This window comes from Gorilla gorilla, chromosome Y (assembly GCF_029281585.2).
Source record: "Gorilla gorilla gorilla isolate KB3781 chromosome Y, NHGRI_mGorGor1-v2.1_pri, whole genome shotgun sequence".
Lineage (NCBI taxonomy): Eukaryota > Metazoa > Chordata > Mammalia > Primates > Hominidae > Gorilla > Gorilla gorilla.
In genome coordinates, this window is record NC_073248.2 from 28,830,878 (window position 1) to 28,851,457 (window position 20,580).

Below are 20,580 nucleotides of genomic sequence, written 5' to 3' on the forward strand. Positions count from 1 at the left end.
ATATTGTATGCCTGAATATTCAGGTTCTCTTCTTTTCATTTCCAGCCACTTTATTACCCAACTTTTGTTGTTGTTGTTGTTAAGATTGCTTTAAAACATTTCCAACATGAAAAACAGGAAAGATAAAAAATGAAGAGGAAAATAATTCAGTCTGTGATTGAATTATTAAGTTCAAATGTCAACAAGGGCCTGGATAAATGCAAATACAGAAATAGAAAGGGAGAGAGAGAGAGAGTGACTGAGTTTTAGTTTGGTACTATGACACTTTATTTTGGTTTTCACATAAGAGGCTGAAGTCAATCAGACCACTTAACTATAATGTGTAATTTCCTGTTTCTTTTTTTTATTGTGATAAAATATATAAACATGAAATAGATAACTTTAACCACTTTTACATATCCAATTCAATGGCAATAAATGCATTCCTGTTTTGTACAGCCATTGCCATCCTCCATCTCCAAAACTTTTAAATCATACCAAGCTCTGTACACAGAAACAGCAATTCTGCATTAACCTCTTGCCCAGACCATGGCAACCACAATTCTACTCTCTCTGTATAAAGTCAGATACTCCAAGTACCTCATAGAAGTGGAATTATATAAAATTAGTTCTTTTGTGAAAGGCTCATTTCACTAAGCAGGTTTTCAAGGTTCATCCATGTGGTATTATGTGTCACAATTTCTTTCATTTTAAAAGCTGAATAGGACTGTATTTTATGTACTGATATGGTTTGGCTGTTCCCCCAACCCCCATCGCAACTAGAATTATAATAATCTCTACATATCAAGGGTGGGGCCAGGTAGAGATAATAGAATCATGGGGGAAGTTTCTCCCATACTGTTCTCGTGGTAGTGAATAAGTCTCATGAGATCTGATGGTTTATAAACGGGAGTTCCCCTCCGCAAGCTCTCTCTTGCCTGCTGCCATGTAAGTCTTGACTTTGCTCCTACTTGCCTTCCACCATGATTGTAAAGCCTCACCAGCTAGATGAAACTGAGTTCATCAAGCCTCTTTCCTTTATAAATTAACCAGTCTTGGTATGTGTTTATTAGCAGCATGAGAATAAAATAATACATATACATACTACATTTGTTTGTCCATTTATCTGCTAATGCCCATGGGTTAATTCCATCTCCTGGCAATTGTGAGTAATGCTGCTGTGGACATTGGTGTCAATATATATTTTGGGACTCCACTTTCAATTTTGTGGGTATATACTGTCAGGGTTCAGAAACTGAAAGCCCCAAATATGACACCTTGGCATACTGAGTGTTTTGAGGTGAAAGAAATTGAAAAAAAAAAAAACACAAAAAGCAAGAAGGTTACTCTGTGAATATCTCCCTCTTTCTCTCCCTGAAAATAAGGCACAAGACCTTTATTTCACAGGGTGCTGTCCCCTTCCTAGAGGCCAAGAGGAATCTGAATATGAAGGTCTTGTTAAAGTTACCCTAACACTAACCTTAACCTTCCTTACCATTAGATCATACTCTCTTGTCCTCCAATTATACTTCATGATTACTCTCTATAAACATACAGTTTATCCTGGGTCTTCAGATCTTATTTCTGAAGGTTCTCATGTCTATAAACTTATGTTAAATAAATGTATATGCTTTTCTCTTCTTAATCTGTCATTTGTCATAGGGGTTTCAACCATGAAACTTCTGATGCGTAAAAAGCAGATCTTGCTTTTACTCCCCTTAAATACATGTAAGTGGAATTGCAGGGTTCCTTGGTTATTCTATTGTTAACTTTTTGAGGCTCTTCTTTCAGTTAGAAAAATGTATCTTTTTTTTCTACCCATCACAGGTTTATGGCTGAGGACCTAAAACTGCCTTTGCAAAAATGATAACAGACAGTTATGACAGTGAGAAATCTGACCTAACCAAATCCATCTTGCCTCTAAACTCCAAGCTGTCCTTGTTCATTCCCAGGCATAGGCTGAACTCACCGTGGGAGACATTTAGTTTACAGTTTAACTGTGAAACAAAGACCATAAAAGCTCTTTTCCCAAACAAACCTCTTTGCTGCCTGGGGACTAGACTGCCTTTGCAGGAGTAACAAAGTAGCCAAAAGAATAGAACTTATAACTTAAGAGTTATGCAGCTGGAGGCTACAGGATTTTTTTTTTTTTTTTTTTTTTTTTTTTTTTTTTTTTTTTTTTTGAGATGGAGTCTGGCTCTGTCGAACAGGCTGGAATGCAGTGACACTATGTCTGCTCACTGCAAGCTCTGCCTCCTGGGTTCACGCCATTCTCCTTCCTCAGCCTCCCAAGTAGCTAGGACTACAGGCACCCACCATCATTCTTGGCTAATTTTTTTGTATTTTATTTAGTAGGGACGGGGTTTCACCGTGTTAGCTAGGATGGTCTCAATCTCCTGACCTCGTGATCCACGCATCTTGGCCTACATGTTCTCGCTCATAAGTGGGAGTTGAACAATGAGAACACATGGACACAGGGAGGGGAGCATCACACACCAGGGCCTGTTTGGGGTGTGTGGGGCTAGGAGTGATAATATTAGGATAAATACCTAATGTAGGTGAGGGGTTGACAGGTGCAGCAAACCACCATGGCACGTGTTTACCTATGTAACAAACCTGCATGTTCTGCACATGTAACCCAGAACTTAAAGTATAATTAAATATATATATATATATATACACACACATATATAGTTCCATAAAGATGGAGATTTATTTAAATAAATGTACAGAGTCTCTTTTGGAGAGTTTGGCTAGCCATCTAGGAGGAAAAAAACTGCAATGTAGTAACATCCAGCTGTGCTTGTTACTCTGTAAACATGTGAAGCCTTATATTTTTGAATAAAATTACTATCCAAGTATAAAAAAAGAGATTTTCAAACAAAATGTCAGTAGATTTTGTTCTTTATTCTTAAAATATATAGTGAATAACTTCAATGAGATAATTAGCTTTTATGAATTTGAGAAAATTATTTTATATGACAAAGTAGTTTATTTTGTTTTCCTCACATCTCAATTTTTTGTCTACAAATATAGTAAAATTTATGTGCTATGAAATGCACAATGTTAAGTGTACAATTTGATGAGTTTTGATAAATGCTTACTCTCAAATAACCAACATTTTATTTAAAATGTAGAACATTTCCACGACTTCAGAAAGTTACCTTAAGGTTGAAAGAGTTAAAGAAAGAGGAAAGAGTTAAAGAAAGAGGATTACAGGAGTGAGCTACCTGGGATTACTCCTGTAATCTCAGCACTTTGGGAGGCCAAGGGAGGCAGATCCTGAGGTCAGGAATTTGAAACCATCCAGGCTAATATGGTGAAACCCTATCTCTACTAAAAATACAAAAAAATTGCTGGGCATGGTGGCAGTTGCCTGTAGTCCCAGCTACTTGGGAGGCTGAGGCAGGAGAATGGTGTGAATCTGGGAAGTGGAGGTTTCAGTGAGCCGAGATTGCACCACTGCACTCCAGCCTGGGTGACAGAGCAAGACTACGTCTCAAAAAAAAAAAAAAAAAAAAAAAAAATTGGCTGAGAGTAGTGATGGGAGGCCATAGTCCCAGCTAGTCAGGAGGCTGAGGCAGGAGAATCCCTTGAACCTGGGATGCAGAAGTTTCAGTAAGCCAAGATCATGCCACTGCACTCTAGACAGGTTTATTTTGAAGAATAAACCTGAGAGGGGCTTCTTGCTGATTTTAGTCAGGATCACTCACTCTTACAAACTAAGAGTATTTATTGGTGAGAGAGCTTATGTGTTTACACACAGAAGTTCCTTTACAATTAAGCTTACAAAACTTGTTTAAACCTTCAAAACAATTATTTAACCTTTTATTGTAGGTAAAAATCCACATTCTTATGCCTCCTTGTAATCTTTCTACCAAATATATATATAAACTGTATTTTCAATAGTCTTAAACACATGTTACAGTGTTCATTTTTAGCAGACTTTACTTTTGTTAGTAAGTTTGGGATTTTAATTATGTACTAGGTGTAGAGCCTAGGATGTAGAAGGAAGTGCAGATAAGGTGTGGCTTATTCCACCATTTAACTCCATGTGTCCTAGGTCTTACCTAGCTGCAAAGCAAGGAAGATATACAGCTAAAAGCATTCAGGAGGCCTAGTCACTTTTAAATTATTCAACATTTCTTGCATAAAGTCCCTTTTATAAAATTTTATAAAAAGTTTTATAAAAACTTTTAACAAGATTAGAAGTTAGGGTATTTCACTAAATAGTTCAAGATGTAGCTATATTTATTAAACCGATATTAATGTTTCATTTATTAAAAAATTACACAAGCAAAGATTATTCTGTTTGTGCTGAGTTACAGTTTTGTAGCCTCTATGCCAAATTTTGAAAGCTTATAGTATTTTGCAGCGATAAGTATGAAATTGCTTGATTAATAAATGCAAGCCAAAATGTATGCTGGCAACTCTTAAGACATTTCTAATCTTACTGTACCAGTAAGTTTTAAAAATTAAAGTCACACGAACTGAATGTTCCACAGTTTTTACTTTTTCCCTTAAAAAAATTAAGTACTTATTTTTTAGGCCACTTAATTAGAGCTCTTTTAATAGACATTGCACATATAACACATATATAGTCACACACACACACACACACACACACACACAAGGAAAAACAGAAGAAGACCCAGCAGTTATAAGATTTTTTTTCCTGCTAATTTACCAATTAGGTTATTGGCCTTATTAAAGAATAGGGCTAGGAAAACAGTCTCTATGATCTAATAAGCAAGTATAAGTGAAAGACAAAAACAGATTTTGAGAGGTACTTATTCACTTCTAATTACAGGGGTTCCATAAGGAAAAAAGAGATTTTTCCCCAAATGGGATTTGTGGCACTTTTCTGTTTTCTCAAGGAGTCCCAGGCCAGTATAAGTCATTTTAGAGTCTCTCATACCTGCATGAAGCATGGCAAGAGTGGAGACAAGTAATTCAGTTCACTTGGGAAAAAACTTTTCCAGGAAAACAAGATTTACGATGAGAAATACATAAAAGCCTGTTGAATATGTTCATAGCTTGGATATCGATTTCAATTTAGCTGAGTGCTCTTCATCAGGGGTGAGGATGAATGTTAGAATTATATAAATGTCATGCTAAGTTAAGTTAAAGATTGGGTTATGTGTAGGAATTCCCTGTGATAATGAGAGAAATTTTCAGAGGAACATCCCAGATGCTGTTTGATCTGTGACAAATCATAAAGTAAGGAAGTGAACATAAACAATGCCTTCAACCCTAGCCACTTCCTGGAGAGGAAGAATGGCAGAGGTGGTTTTTGAATGGGTAACAGATGGAGAAGGAGGAGTGGGGTTTGGGCTGAAGGCTTGGGGACAGAAGGGGCCACAGAGGCTGAGGGTTCAGATGTGCCAGAAGTGGATGCAGGGGGATGAGGATAAGAGTTTTAGAGAAAGGAGAGATTCAGGGAGGGTTTTTATTAAGAAGAATGATTTCACAAGGGGTAGAAGATAACTGAAGGAGGGTTGGGATTTAAGGCAAAAGTAGAAGAAAGCCTGAATATAGAGTCTCTTGCTGCTTATCATTTCTGGTTATGAAGTTGTCAAGATTCCTGAGAATTTGAAAGTTAAAGGTGCAATTTCCAGGCTATTGGCTGTCATTATCTAAGCTGTATTGGGGCCAGGCTGTGTTGCAATAAAAATCTAAACATGTAAGCCAAGTTTGGTGAGGGGGTGAAGGAGACAGCCCAGTGGAGAGGATATAGGGATATGGGATGGTTTGCCACCTGTGTGAGCTGGTTAGAAGAAACTGAGGGTGTCTGTTTTTGTTCTAGGCATCCCCAGACAAAAGACAGAGACCCAGAACACTTTTTCTAAAGAGAATGGCAAGCAGAGAAAAAACTGAATGTCCCGAGGATTTCTTCTAGCTTAGTTGCACTGGTCCTCTTGGGTCCGGATTTGGTGGGTTCTTGGTCTTGCTGACTTCAAGAATGAAGCTGCAGACACTTGCAGTGAGTGTTACAGTTCTTATAGATGGTGTGTCCAGAGTTTGTTCCTTCTGATGTTCAGATGTATCCAGAGTTTCTTCCTTCTGTTGGGTTCATAGTCTTGCTTACTTCAGGAGTGAAGCTGCATACCTTTACAGTGAGTGCTGCAGTTCATAATGGTGGCATGTCCGGAGTTGTTTGTTCCTCCTGGTGGGTTTGTGGTCTCACTGACTTCAGGAGTGAAGCTGCAGACCTTCTCACTGTTACAGCCCACAAAGGTGGCGTTGACCCAAAGAGAGAGCAGCAGCAAGATTTATTGCGAAGGGTGAAAAGAACAAAGCTTCCACAACATGGAAGGGGGACTGAGCAGGTTGCTGCGGCTGTCTCTGGTGGCCTGCTTTTATTCCCTTATTTTGCCCCACCCACATCCTGCTGATTGGTCCATTTTACAGAGTTCTGATTGGTCCATTTTAAAGGGTGCTGATTGGTCCATTTTTACCAAGTGCTGATTGGTCCATTTTTACCAAGTGCTGATTGGTGCATTTACAAACCTTTAGCTGGACACAGAGCGCTGATTGGTGCATTTACAATCCTTTAGCTAGACCGAAAATTTCTCCAAGTCCCCTACCCAATTAGCTACACACAGAACACTGATTGGTCTATTTACAAAACTTTAGCTAGACACAGAGTGTTAATTGGTGCATTTATAATCCTTTAGCCACACATAAAAGTTCTCCAAGTCCGTACCCAAACCAGAAACCCAAGCAGCTTCACCTCTCAATCCCCCCTCTAAACAGGACACCCCAACTGCTATTTGGAATTTGGCTGATGACTGCTTTAGCTCATTCCTGCTGGGTAGTGTTGAAGAAGGGGCCCTGCAGTTGTAGTGTCCTCCAGAGGGGAACTCTTTAGGCCAGTGGAAGGGCTAGTGGGTCAGTCCAGGGGTCCTCAGTAGAAGTTGTTAGTTGAACTCATTTGGGGTTCCATTTGTAAGACCATCTGAAGCTTGATGGCCTTGATTCTATAAGAAACAAATTTGACAAGAAGGTTAAACATACAGGGCCCAGAGGCAAGTAACAGCAACATGGGTGCCACAGAACCTAGAAAGGGGAGAAGCCATGTTGCCCAATTCCAGAGGTTGGTATAATAGTTTGAAAGGCTTTGTGTGATTTCAGAAGCCTTTTCCTGTAAATGTCAGATGACATCTTTTACTATCCATTACTGGTTAGTGTAAAAACAACACTCTTCCCCTAAGAAGGTGCAGAGTCCTCCTTGCTCAGCAATGAGGAGGTCTGGGCCTTGGCGGTTTTGGAGAGTCACTGCTGACAAAGTCTATTTGGGATTGTTCAGCAAGGATAGATTTTGTTATTTCTTGCAAACTGTCTGAGAAATCCTTTGAGAGTGTGTGGTAATAGGTTAATGAAGTAGATAGATTGGCTATTCTGGTTTCTGTAGCAGTAGCCGTTCATAACACTGTAAGTAAGGGTATTAGGCATATGGTTCTGCACTGACAGACTTGAGTTTTCAGGGGCACAGAGAAGGTCTGATTTCCTGGAGCAATGTTAATGTTGGGACTTAGAAAGACTAAGGTGCAGATCCCAGTTCAGTTACTGGGAAGACCGATATAGGTCGACATTCCACACAATATACCTTGGCTCAGTAGATGGAACTGGTTGTGTATGTTAAAAAGGTGTGTGAGTTTGTTGTTTTCATTTTGCCATACTCCTTGATTACTTGCCAAAGTAGCTCTGGTGAGTGGCTGGAAAGGGCTTGGGGAGAAAACTGAGTGGTTTCCTGAGTTCTGTTTTCCCATTGGAGAAAAATCCATTCTGTATCTACCAGGAACCATTCAAGAGAGTGATTGAAAAGGGGGATGAGAAGGCATTCACTAGTGGTGGGGGCACTTCTGCAGGGGGCCCAGGGGTGAATGGTCATGCAGTGAGTATGTTTGCCCTACAAAACCTGGACTGTTTGTTAAGCAGGGAGGAGGTGCTGATTTTGGGGGACCCTGAGAAGCAGAGAAGCCAACTGAATGGAGCTGTTTGGGTGACTCGGAAGTTACTACGATCAGTTGGGGCTTGAAGTTGTAGGGTGTAATGACACTGATGGGGTAGTAGGCGCCCCAGGGGCAGGTCTGATAACAGGTTGCATTGGATGCATAAATGGGCTTGGAAAGTTAAGATGGTATTCGCAGTTACAGGGCCACATATGGGCTTTTCATTGCTTGTGTAATAGGTGAAGTTGGAAATGTAAGAATGTAAACATTGGATTGCACATCCTGTTAGGACATTCTTGGTTCTATCAGAGATGGGGAAGTCGGCTACTGATTGCATATTTAGAAGTTGGAAATGGTCTTTTCCTTCATAATGAGGGTGGTAGGTTAAGTTAATAAAAACCCAGTTTTTTGCAGGAATGGGAGTGGCAACAGAAGCAGAGGTTGATAGAGAGATACAAAACCAACAGTCATTTGCCAGGGAAAGATTGGACTGCTTTAAGAGACAATGGGTGAAGTTGAGAGTCTTGTAGAGGTAATTTGGAGCTAGTGGAAGGGGAAGGGTGATTGTATGAGGTATCCAAGGAAGCAGGAGGGTTAGACAGGCAAACAGTAAATAGGAAGGTAAAGAAGGTGCTCCAGAAGATGAGATCATTTTATCTAGGCTGAGTTAAAGGTAGGTGTAAATTGCTGTCATAAGGAAGATAGAAAGAAGGTGATGTGACTATGATTTTCATCCCAGCAGGAGCTACAGTATTTAGTCCTATCACAAAGAGTATAGTTAGTATGCTGCTTAATAATATAATATAATGAAATAGTGAAAGGATTCTTTTAAAGGGTTGAGGAGAAGTGTTAAAGATTATGTAGGTTTTCACTTATCTTTTTTAAGGATGGAGGGGTTTTTCTTCAGGATCAGTGGTAGAAGCCTTTTTAGTCTGGGATATTTCCTTCTGAAATAGGAGATGCAAGTTCTGCAATGGTTCTCAGGTGTATCAAGGCTGGTCTGGCAGATCTTGGGACTCCTGATCTGACGGTCCTGCAGGTTCCTCAGGGCATGCCCAAAGTTTAACTCAGATGTGGTGAATCCAAGGTTCCACTCCTGTCACCTTAACTGCAGTTGGGATAGAGAAGATTACCGAGTATGGTCCTTCCCACAAAGAGTCCATAGATGGGGAGGTATAGGGGAGAGGTTTGACCAACACTAGATCTCCTGGCTGAAACAACTCTGTTCCCTTTTTCCTGTGACATCCCTCAGGTAGGTTTTTTAGGTTTTGTTGATATTTTGCCAAATAAGTTATATCTTTGACCAAGTTGGCCCTTTACTGATCAAGTAGGAGGTCGTTTGTGAGAAAAGGTCATCCATACAGCAGCATTTCATATGGACTGAGCCCCATTTTGTGAGGACAGTTTCAGATTCTCAGCAAGGCCATGGGCAAAAGAATAGGCCATGGGAGATGAGTTTCTAGTGTGAGTTTCCTTAAGTGCCTCTTGAGTGTTTCATTTGCCTTCTTGACCTTCCCTGAGGATTGTGGCCTCCAGATGCAGTGAAGGTGCTATTATTGTATCTGTAGCACCATAGAAATTCCCTGAGTTATCTTGGCTTTAAAAGCCAGACAATTGTTGCTATGTAAGCTTTGGGGAAGCTCAAATCTAGGAATTGTTTCATGAATTACGACATTAGTCACTTCCTGAGCCTTCTCTCTCTTTCAGGGGAAAGCTTCTATCCAATTTGTAAAGGTATAAACACAGATCAACAAGTATTGAAATCCCTTTGATAGGCATATGGGTGAAGTCTAATTGCCAATCCTCTCCAGGTCAGTGACCTATTCTTTGTTCCCCCAAGGGGCCTTATGATGAACCAAGGGATTATTCCTTTGGCATACCTCACAGGCTTTGACTACCTGTCGGGTGGTCCCAAGGATATTTGGCTTGTAAATAGGGATTTGGCTATTTGATGAGTGTTTTCAATACCCACATGAAAAGTTTGGTGGAGGGTTTTAAGTATTTTCCACTGGCTGGTTTTGGCTATAAGTACCTTTCCTTCTTCTGTCATTAACCACCCTGAGGGGAGAAAACTATGCCCCCATGAATGTCCCCATTCTGTTTCAGTAGGGGAATACAGAGGCTTAATCTCTTGGACAGGTTGTTCCATACCAAGGGTCCTTCCATAGGTTTTTCTAATGGGATGTTCCACCTGGCAGAAATTTTGGCTTCAGCATCTGCCCGACAGTTTTCTTCTGCCTTTTCTCCTTCACCTCTCTGATGGCTTTGACAGTGTAAGACTGCCACCTCCTTGGAGTTTTGCAGTGCATGCAGTAACTCCATAATTTCCTTGTGGTATTTAATGCTGGTTCCCCCAGAGGTTAGGAACTCCATTTCTTTCTATATTGAAGCATGGGCGTGTAGGATTAGATAAGCATACTTGCTATCTGTTTACAGACTTATTCTTTTTCCCTTTCCCAGTTCTGGGGCTTGGATAAATACCACTAGTTCTGCTAACTGGACACTGGCCCTGGGGGATATCACTAATTATGGCATAACCTGCCCTTCTCATCCCATTCTCCACAAATGAACTTCCATTGGCATATAGGTTAAGGTCAGGATTAGCTAAGGGGACTTCTAAGAGATCACTTCTTGTGCCATAAGTCTGAACTATAATTTTTTGGCAGTCATGCCCAGTTGGGTCCCTATCCTCAGGGAGAAAACAGTCAGGGTTTAGGGCCAAGAACTCTCATATTTGAAGCACCAGTCCCTCAAAGAGCAGTGCCTGGTATCTAAGTAGGCAGTTGTCTGATAGCCATAAACTTCCTTTGGCACCTAGTATGCCATTTACATCATGAGTAGTCCGGACAGTGAGATCCTTTCCTATATTATTTTCATAGCCTCTGACACTAAGGCCGCCATTGCAGCAACTACCTGTAAGCAGTGAGGCCAGCTTTTTGCTACTACACCAGTTTCCTTACTTAGGCATGCCACTGGTTGTGCGGTTGACCCATGAGTATGAGTAATGACTCCAAAGCTATCCCTGCTCTCTCTGTGATGTACAAAGAGAAGTTTTGTCCTGTGGGAAGGCTTAAAGCTGGAGCTTGTACTAGGGCCTGCTTTAAGGTTTTGCAGGCTATTTCTACCTCTGGTTCCCATTCTACTAGATGAGTATTTGCCCTCTGGCTGTCCTTGATTAGTGTATAGAGGGGCCTGGCTATCTTGCTGTATCTGGGGATCCATATTTGGCAAAAGCCATTGATTCCAAGGAACCCCTGCAACTGTTTTAATGTCTTAGGGCAAAGATAAGCCAATATAGATTGTATTCATTCTTTTCTGAGGGCTCTGGTTCCTCTGGCTAAGATTAGGCCTAGATATTTAACCTGCTGTAGGCAAAGCTAAGCCTTCAACCTAGACACCTTGTACCCTTGATTAGCTAGAAAGTTCAAGAGATCTAGAGTAGCCTGCTGGCATGAGGCTTCTGAACTGGTAGCCAAAAGTAAAACATCCACATACTGAAAGACCAGAGTGCCTGAACTTGAGAAGTGGCATAGATCTTGGGCCAGTGCCTGACCAAACATGTGAGGACTATCACTAAACCCTTGGGGCAAGACTGTCCATGTAAGTTGGGACATGTGGTCTCTGGGATCCTCAAGGGCAAAGAGAAACTGGGAGTAAGAGTACAGAGGAATACAGAAGAAGGCATCCTTGAGGTCCAGAACAGTGAACCATTCTGCTTCCTCTGGTATTTGAGAGAGCAGGGTATAGGGGTTTTGTACAACTGGATATAGAGGAATTACTGCCTCATTCATGAGTCTAAGATCTTGCACTAGTCTCCGCTGACCATTTTGGTTTTGTACTCCAAGAATTGGGTGTTGCAGGGACTGCTGAACTTCCTTACTAAGCCTTAAGCTTTTAAATGTTTAACAATATCCTGGAATCCTTTATGAGCTTCAGGCTTTAAGGGATATTGCCTTTGATAAGGAAAAGTGGTGGGATGTTGTAGCCTGATTTGGACTGGGTGGGCATTTTTTGCCCTTCCAAATCATCCTTCCAATGCTCAGACTTCAGGGTTGATTCCCTCCCTAAGTAGGGGACAACGAATGGGTAACTTGTTCCCCATATTCATGTAGATAATAAGTCTAGCTTTGGCCAATATATCTCTCCCTAATAAGGGTGTGGGACTTTCAGGCATAACAAGAAAGGCCTGTGAAAAGAGAAAAGTCTCCCAATTAAAACTGAAGAGATGGGAGAAATACCTGGTTACAGGCTGCCCCAGGATTCCTTGGATGGTAACCAAACTTAAAGACAGTCATCTAGGACAGGAGATTAATACTGAGAATGTCATGCCAGTGTCTAGGAGGAAGTCAATTTCCTGGCCCTCAATGGATAAATGTACCTGGAGCTCAGTGACAGTGATGTCATGAGCTGGTGCTTGCTCTGGGCACCTGAAATCCTGTTGTTGGATCATCTGGTTGGGGGCTTCTGACCCAGACAGCCTTTGTCCTCTGGGGCAGTGCACCTTCCAGTGATTGCCTCGGCATAGTGGACATGGACAAGGGGCAGCTTTTTTCTCACTGGACAATCTTTTTCAAAGTGTCCTTGTAAACCACATTGGTAAAAAGCCCTACTGGGTAATTGGCCTGCTCCATTTTCTGTCCTCTCTGAACCATCAAGGTTTGTTTGTGTTAGGGCCATGACTAAAGCTGCAGACTTTCTCTGATCTCACTTTTCCTTTTGGGCCTTTTCCTCTTGGTCCTTATTACAGAATACTGAGGTTGCCAGGTTTAATAATGCCTCCAGATTTCATTCATGGCCCAGGGCTTGCTTTTGGAGCTTTCTCCTGATATCTGCAGCTGATTGGGTAATAAACTTATCTTTTAGAATCAATTGATCCTCGAGTGATTCAGGTGACAAGGGAGTATATTTTCTTAAGGCCTCCCATAGCCACTCATGGAAGGCAGAAGGATTTTCTTCCTTTCCCTGAGTTATGGTGAACATCATTGATTAATTCATGGGCTTTTTCCTAATTCTCCTTAGTCCTCCTAGAACACAGGTCAACAGATGTTTATGACTCCAGTCCCCATGATCTAAGTCAAGGTCTCAGTGGGGATTCATACTGGGGATGGCTTGCTGACTGGTAGGGAATTCATCCCTTTTTTTGGCTGTCATTCTATCATTTACTTGACTAAGATACCAGGTATCTCTGAACTATTGGGCTGCAGCTAAAGCCACATTCTTTTCATTAAAGTCCAGGGTTTTATCTAACAATAACATGACATCTCTCCAAGTGAGGTTGATGGTTTGCCCTAGACCCTGTAGGACATCTATGTAACTTTCAGAATCATCTGAAAATTTCATCAGGTCTGCCTTAATCTGCTTTAAATCAGAGAAGGGGAAGGGGACATGTACTTGAGTTGGGCCAAATTTGCCTCCCCCTACAGCTTGAAGGGGACATAACTGATAGCCCGGGAGGTTTTGTGGTCCTTTGGAGATTTCTTTTCTTATTTCCTTCTGGGCAGGAAAGATTATAGGAGGCTTATCATTAATAGGAAGTAGAGCTATAGGGAGGCTAGGATATGAGGGTAAGCTGAAAGGTCCTCCTGTGGGATGTAAATTGCAAACATTGCATAGTTGTGTACTTTCCTTCAATGAAAAGAAAGCTTGGACATAAGGTATTTCACTCCATTTGCCTTCCCTGTTATAGAAAAGGTCAAGTTGCAGGATAATATTATGATTTATACTTCCCTCAGGTGGCCATTTTTACCCATCAGAGAGAATTTTGGGGCCAAGCCATAGCACAGAAAAGAAATGAGCCACCTCTTTTTCAGGGTTTGTGGATCAAATTGGTGCCAGTGGCTTAGGATGCATTTCAAGGGTGAGCCTGTTGATGCTTGAGTGTTTCCTATCTGAAATATAAAACCAACTCTGCCTTTGGTTTGTTTTTTCTGCCCCTGCCCAAGAACCTGTGACAGTCCATGGACCCTCTGATTGGAATAGTTGTGCTCACTGACACAGCAGCAGTAACAACTTTTGCCCAAGAACCTGCAACAGTCCATGGACCCTGCTGATAGGAATAGTTGCACTCACCGATGCAGCGGCAGAAACACTAGTTTTGCTCCTAGACCACAAGGAGGACCCAGAAAGGTCATATTTAGTGGCTCTTACTGATCCATTCTCCAAAACCTGCACCTTGCCTGTCCTCCTAGACCACAAAGAGGACCAATACAAATCAGATTTAGTGGCCCTTAGTGACACATCCTCAAAAAGCTGCTAGAGTCCTAGGCACTCTCTTGTGAGTATTGGGATCTTACCAATATCCTGTAAAGATATTATGCCCCCAAAATGAAGTGGAGGGCCATACCCTGAGGGAGGGAAAGGATCTCCAGAGTTGGAAGAGTGACACCTTTTGTCCTCATTTACATGAATAGGAAGGATACAATTTCTGAGGCTCCCCATATCCTAGTTTCAGGAATAGCTTTTGTTAGGCCTGCTTGTCAGAGGAGGCATTCTAAAATTCCAGATAGTCCCTCCTGTGATGGAGCTTTGAGCAAAAATTATATCTTTCTGATTGGTGAGCCCAGGTGCATAAAGAAGGTAACAGAGTCCTGGAGTTTATACTAGAAATCATTCTTATAGGAGAACGTAGAAAAAACCAGAGACAAGGAGTGGTTTTTTAGAAGCAGGACTAGATTCAGAGAAGAGAGGCGAGAGGACATTTGCCTGGCAGGCATTAGGACACAGGAGTCAAGGGTCAGGATAGATAAGATAGATGGGTGAGACTCGCTTGAGCAACATGACTTTGAGAGTTCCACTCATGGTCACAGGGTCAACCAACTTGTTGTTGGGACCCTGGAGCTGAATGGCTTCCCTCTCTGTTGACCCTCAGCTCAGCCCGGAAGTACAGCACAAGCAGAAGCTGGTTCCAGGTAAACCAACACTCCCAACTCTAAAGTGTCGGGGGTTGTTAGAGATACCTTTCCCAGAAAACCTGACACCCATGTCTTTAGTGTGGTGGCCATGCTAGTCACTTTTAACTGGCCGACAGGTGCCAGTATGTAGCCCCTGAATTCTAAGGAAATATAGGACAGAATAGCAAGCAAAAGGGGTCCGATGGTACTCACCACTTAGCAATAGACAATAGTCTCACCGCTTAGCAATGGGTGATGGTTCCTTCTTGGTTCCCAAAGTGTGTTTGGAATTGGTGGTTTCTTGGTCTCGCTGACTTCAAGAATGAATCTGTGGACACTCGCGGTGAGTGTTACTGTTCTTAAAGATGGTGTGTCCAGAGTTTGTTCCTTCTGATGTTCAGATGTGGCTGGAGTTTCTTCCTTCTGGTGGCTTTGTAGTCTCACTGACTTCAGGAGTGAAGCCACAGACCTTTGCAGTGAGTGTTACAGTTCATAAAGGCAGGGCGTCCAGAGTTGTTCATTCTTTCTGGTGGGTCTGTCATCTCACTGACTTCAAGAGTGAAGCTGAAGACCTTCACGGAGAGTGTTACAGCTCATAAAGTCAGCACAGACCCCAAGAGCCAGCAGCAGCAAGATTTATTGTGAAGAGTGAAAGAACAAAGCTTCCAAAGCATGGAAGGGGACCCGAGCCAGTTGCCACTGCTGACTTGGGTGGCCTGCTTTTATTCCCTTAATTTGCCCAATCCACATCCTGATCGGTCCATTTTACAGAGAGCTTTTTATCCATTTTACAGAGTGCTGATTGGTCCATTTTACAGAATGCTGATTGGTCCGTTTTTATCGAGTGCTGATTGATGCATTTACAAACTTTTAGCTAGACACAGAACACTGATTGGTACATTTACAATCCTTTAGCTAGACAGAAAAGTTCTCCAAGTCCCCACCCAACCCAGAAGCCCAGCTGGCTTCACCTCTCACTCTGAGGACCTGGTTGGCAGACCTGACTTTCCAGGGTACTGTGAGAAAATGAGGATAGGGCAGATCTTACCAGTTGGCTCAATTAGTGTCTGATGTTGGATGTTCCAGCTGGAATTGCCAAAAGGCCTCTTGGTCTGGAGATTTATGAGAAAGAGAGAGAGAAATAAAAAAGAGAGAAACAAGGATTAGGGAGAAGGAGGGAAGAGAGTGAAAGCCATTGCAGGTGGTCAGAGGTGGGTTCCTGAGGCTTGAGGTTTGTGAGAACCCACTGGGGAGCAGCCCCAGCCTGAGCCTCACAGTCACCTTCAGGTTACTTGTCCTCCTCATTCAAATCGCAGAAAAGTGAAGTGAGAGACAAGATTGGATCAGTGGCCAGAGACTTTCAGGATCCAGCAAGATGATTAGCTGCTGTCCACTGCTTCCTGGATTCCTAGAGAGCCTCTGCCCCCAATACCCATCCTTGTCTTTGGCACCAAATGTATCAGTTAAAGGAAGAGGAAAGAAACACAAAAAGTGGATCTACAATTAAAGACAAGTTTATTCTGGAGAAATTAACCTGAGAGGGGTTTCTGGTGGATTTTGTTCAGGGGTGCTGTCCCCCACAGAGTGAGTATAGGTATGTTTTAGGGTGAGCAGGCTTATCAAGATCTTTAAATGTTTCTGTGTTGGGGAGAAGTTTATGGCAGGGTTGGCATGTCTCTGGTTAGAGAGGAGGTTATCTTAGGGTTGGTCTGTCTCTAGTTGGGAAAGTGTTTATCTTATGGTAGGAATGTTTCTGGTCAGAGATGTCATTTGTGGTTTATGGCCATGCTGACCTTAGTCATTATGCTGATGCCCTTTGGATTTAGGCTGGTTTTGATTAAGGGAAACTTTAGAATGGTGGTGATTGGCCAATACGGTGATGCTCCTGCTCCGTTAATGACTACTTCCAGTCTATCTCCACCATCAACTATAGGCAGCAAGTTTTCTCGTTTCCATCAACATGATTAGGTTTTTTGCCTTGAAGTTCAAATGCATCCAATATGGCCATATCTCCCTTTCTATATTGTTCAATACATCAGTGATTTGCTCCTTTTCAGTGCTGAGTAATATTTTATTGTATGAGTATACCCCCATTCTTCTGTTGCTGGCATTTGCATTATTTACAGTCTTTGCTTATTAGGAATAAAGGTTTTATGAATATTCTTGCTGAAGTCTTTTTGTGGACATAAAAATATTATTTCTCTTAGGTCAATATTAAGCATAGAAATATAAATTATAGGGTCAGTATGTGTGGTTTTATAAGAAAATGCTGGTGTTCATTGGCAATGTGGGGAAGTACAAATCTATTCAACTAGTATTTTTTTTTTTAATTTCAGTCCTTACAGTTGGTGGGGAAGTTATGTTTTCATGGTTTTATTTTGTATATTCTGATGACTAATCATGTTGAGCAGATTTTTATGGTATTTATTGGCCAATTCTATATTTTCTTTAGTCATGTCTAAAATATTTGCTCATTTTTCAGTGGATATCTTTTCTTTTTTATTGATGTTTTAGTTTTTATATATTCTCGATTGAAGTCCTTGATCATAAACATGTATTGCCAATGTTTACCTCTCAGTCTTTGGCTTATTTTTATGGTTTATTAACAATGTGCTTTCATAAGTAAATAATTTACCATTGACAAAGTCTAATATGTCTTTTTTTCTTCTATGTTTAATTATTGCTCTATCCTTTCTAAGAGGTGCCTGCTTTGAGGTAGCAATTTTATTGTCTTACTACACAGAATTTGAATAAACAATCTGTAAATAACCTTTCAAGGATGATGGTATATTCTAAATAAGAAAATTATAGAATAAGAAAGTTTGCCCATTATGAAGACATGTGGAACCCAACAATACAGCATCAAACCATACCAAGTATGACAGACAAAGCTTCTGTAAAAATTTTGTCTATAAAGAATTTAAGTTTAGAAATTGAAGAGATCAAACTGTCAAATAATAAATGTGTTCACCTTGCCTGCTGCCTAGACAGAGCTGATGTTTCAAGAGAGGGGAATTGCAATGGAGAAATGGTATTTTATTTACAACAGCCTGCATGGGAGACTGGTGTTTTATTATTACTCAAGTCATTCTCCTGGAGCATTCAGGGATCAGAGTTTTAAAGATAATCTGGTGAGTAGGGGCTTGGAAAGTGGGGAGTGACCTGATTGGTCAGGTTAGAGATAGAATAAAAGAGGTTTGAAGTGAGGTTTTCTTGCTGTTTTCTCTCCCTGGGTGGGATGGCAGAACTGGGTGAGCCAGATTACCAGTCTGGGTGATGTCAGTTAATCCATCCAGTTCAGGGTCGGAAAATAATTCAAGCACTGATCTTAGGTTTTACTGCAGTGATATTATCCCCAAGAACAATTTGGGTAGGTTCAGACTCTTCCAGAGGCTGCATGACTCCTACAGTGTAGTTTCTAATTTTTTACCTATTTTGTTAGTCCTACAAAACAGACTGGTCCCCAGACAAGAATGGGGTATTTTTGGGAAAGGGCTATTATCAATTTTGTTTCAGAGTCAAATCATGAACCAAATTCCTTCCTAAAGTTAGTTCAGCCTATGTCCCAGAATGAACAAGGACAGCTTAAAGGTTAGAAGCAAGAAGGAGGTGGTTAGTTATGATTTATTTTAGTGTCATAATTTCCTCAGTTATAATTTTGCAAAGTTGATTTCAGAAGTAGAGATGTTACATTTGAACAATACAATTAATAAAAATGTGTCATAAGATATACACTGAACTTTACATCCACAAATAATCTTTTCCTTTTAAGATGTACATTTTAGAAAATTTAACCATGTTCTAGGCATAAAAGAGGTGTCAACATTTTCCAAAGAATCAGAATTGCATAACCTATGTTCTCTAGCCTTAAATAAAAATGTAAAGTAACATAATAAATAAGTCTAAATGTAATAAATTCAGCCAGGCAACTGCTTTGTTCTTGCCATCTTAGGCTCAACTAACCAAGGTGATTCTTTGCCTGCAAAATTGAGCATTTGGGTTAGTTTCATCTAACACTTACAGGAACAAGAAATGCTGGGTTAGTAATGAAATGAGTTGATCAAACACTCCAGGGCAGATCTGACAGTAGAACATGTTCAGGGAAAACTGCAGAGTATGCTTCCTCCTGTTTATTTATTTTGAGATGGAGTCTTGCTCTGTTACCCAGACTAGATAGAGTGCATTGGCACTAATTCAGCTCACTACAACCTCTGCCACCAGGGTTCAAGCAACTCTCCTGTTTCAACTTCCCCAGTAGCTTGGACTACAGGCACATGCCACCACGCCTGGCTAATTTTTTTGTATTCTTACTAGAGACAGTGTACCACCATGGCCAGTCTGGTCTCAATCTCCTGACCTCAGGTGATCCCCCTGCCTTGGCCTCCCAAAGTACTGGGATTACAGGCATCAGCCATGGCACCCTCCCTGCAGAGCATGTTTCAGTGCACCAAGAGAAAAACAAAACAAAATGAAACAAAACATTGTAACATTTTCACTGAAGGCTGTTGGGTCTCTAATGCAGTAAGATGACTTGTCTCTATTTACCAAGGTTTATATTAAACAACAATTATTTTCAGTATTTATAGATGTGTTTAGAGCAAAACTTTTAAATTTCCTTTTCAAAAGATAGTGCTTTACCTAAAAATATAACATTACTATGTACTAGAGTTGTGAATTTGATTAAGTATACTTTTCTCCATCTCAGCCTGTTTGAATTTTAAAAATTTTTGTTTTCAGCACGTCTGAGCCATTGTGCTAATAAGACTTTACCCACCAAGAATCCATTTGCAATCATTTATTGCCACACCTGAGTCCATCTACTGTCCTGAAAACTGAAGTGAGAACTTATGCTTTCCATGTAGACAAATGAAAATTCCTCCAAAGATTAAATAAAAGATAAATTACATTTAAATCACAGAAGGAGTATAGACAAAGTTCTTCATTTAACTGGCAGAGAAAAGGACAATCATTTCTATTGCTGGTCTGTACTGGCCTTTCCCTTAATTTTAAATGTTAACAGTGTCATTCACATTTATCTTCTTTTGCATCTCTTAAAGCAGTTTTTTGTTCTTTTACAGACAAATATGACAGGCCAGAGTGTAGTTAACAATTCTAAGATTCCTGGAAAAATATTTCTGGGTCTTTGTTCTGTCAACTCAGTGAAGAGATTGAGCTTCTACAGTGTGGTCAAAGTCAGGTCTCTACTTGAATGGGGCAAAAGCTACTGAAAAAGAAAATAGAAAAAAGTTTTACATGAATTAAAATGTTCATACTAAATAGACATAAATTATACTGGAAAATGCATTAAATGTCAATTCATCTCTTCAGTTTTCTTCCAGATGATGATCTTAGCATTAAAGTGTTCATAATTTTCTCTTTTTGTTTCTAATTCAAATGACAGTTGTTTGGAGTTAAAAGGCTGTTCTGAAGGTTTTGTTGTGTTTGCTGCACACAATAGCTGCAGAACCACTGGTATGCCTTCTAGGTGCTACATCATTGTTCATTTACTGGGCATGCAAGAAGTACAGAGCCTAGTAAATTCCAGAGGCTAGCACCAATACTGGAGGGGCAACAATAGTCATCCCACGGCACCAACTCTGTGTGACTTCAAGTCTCATGGGAAAACAGCTGAAAGGGTTCCAGAGAAATAGTGTGCATGCGTGCACACAGTCATATACACTCTGTGGGATCATTGAACAGAAAAATAGAGCTCTTGGAAGTGAATTAAATAACTCTCAATATAAACTCCAAGGATT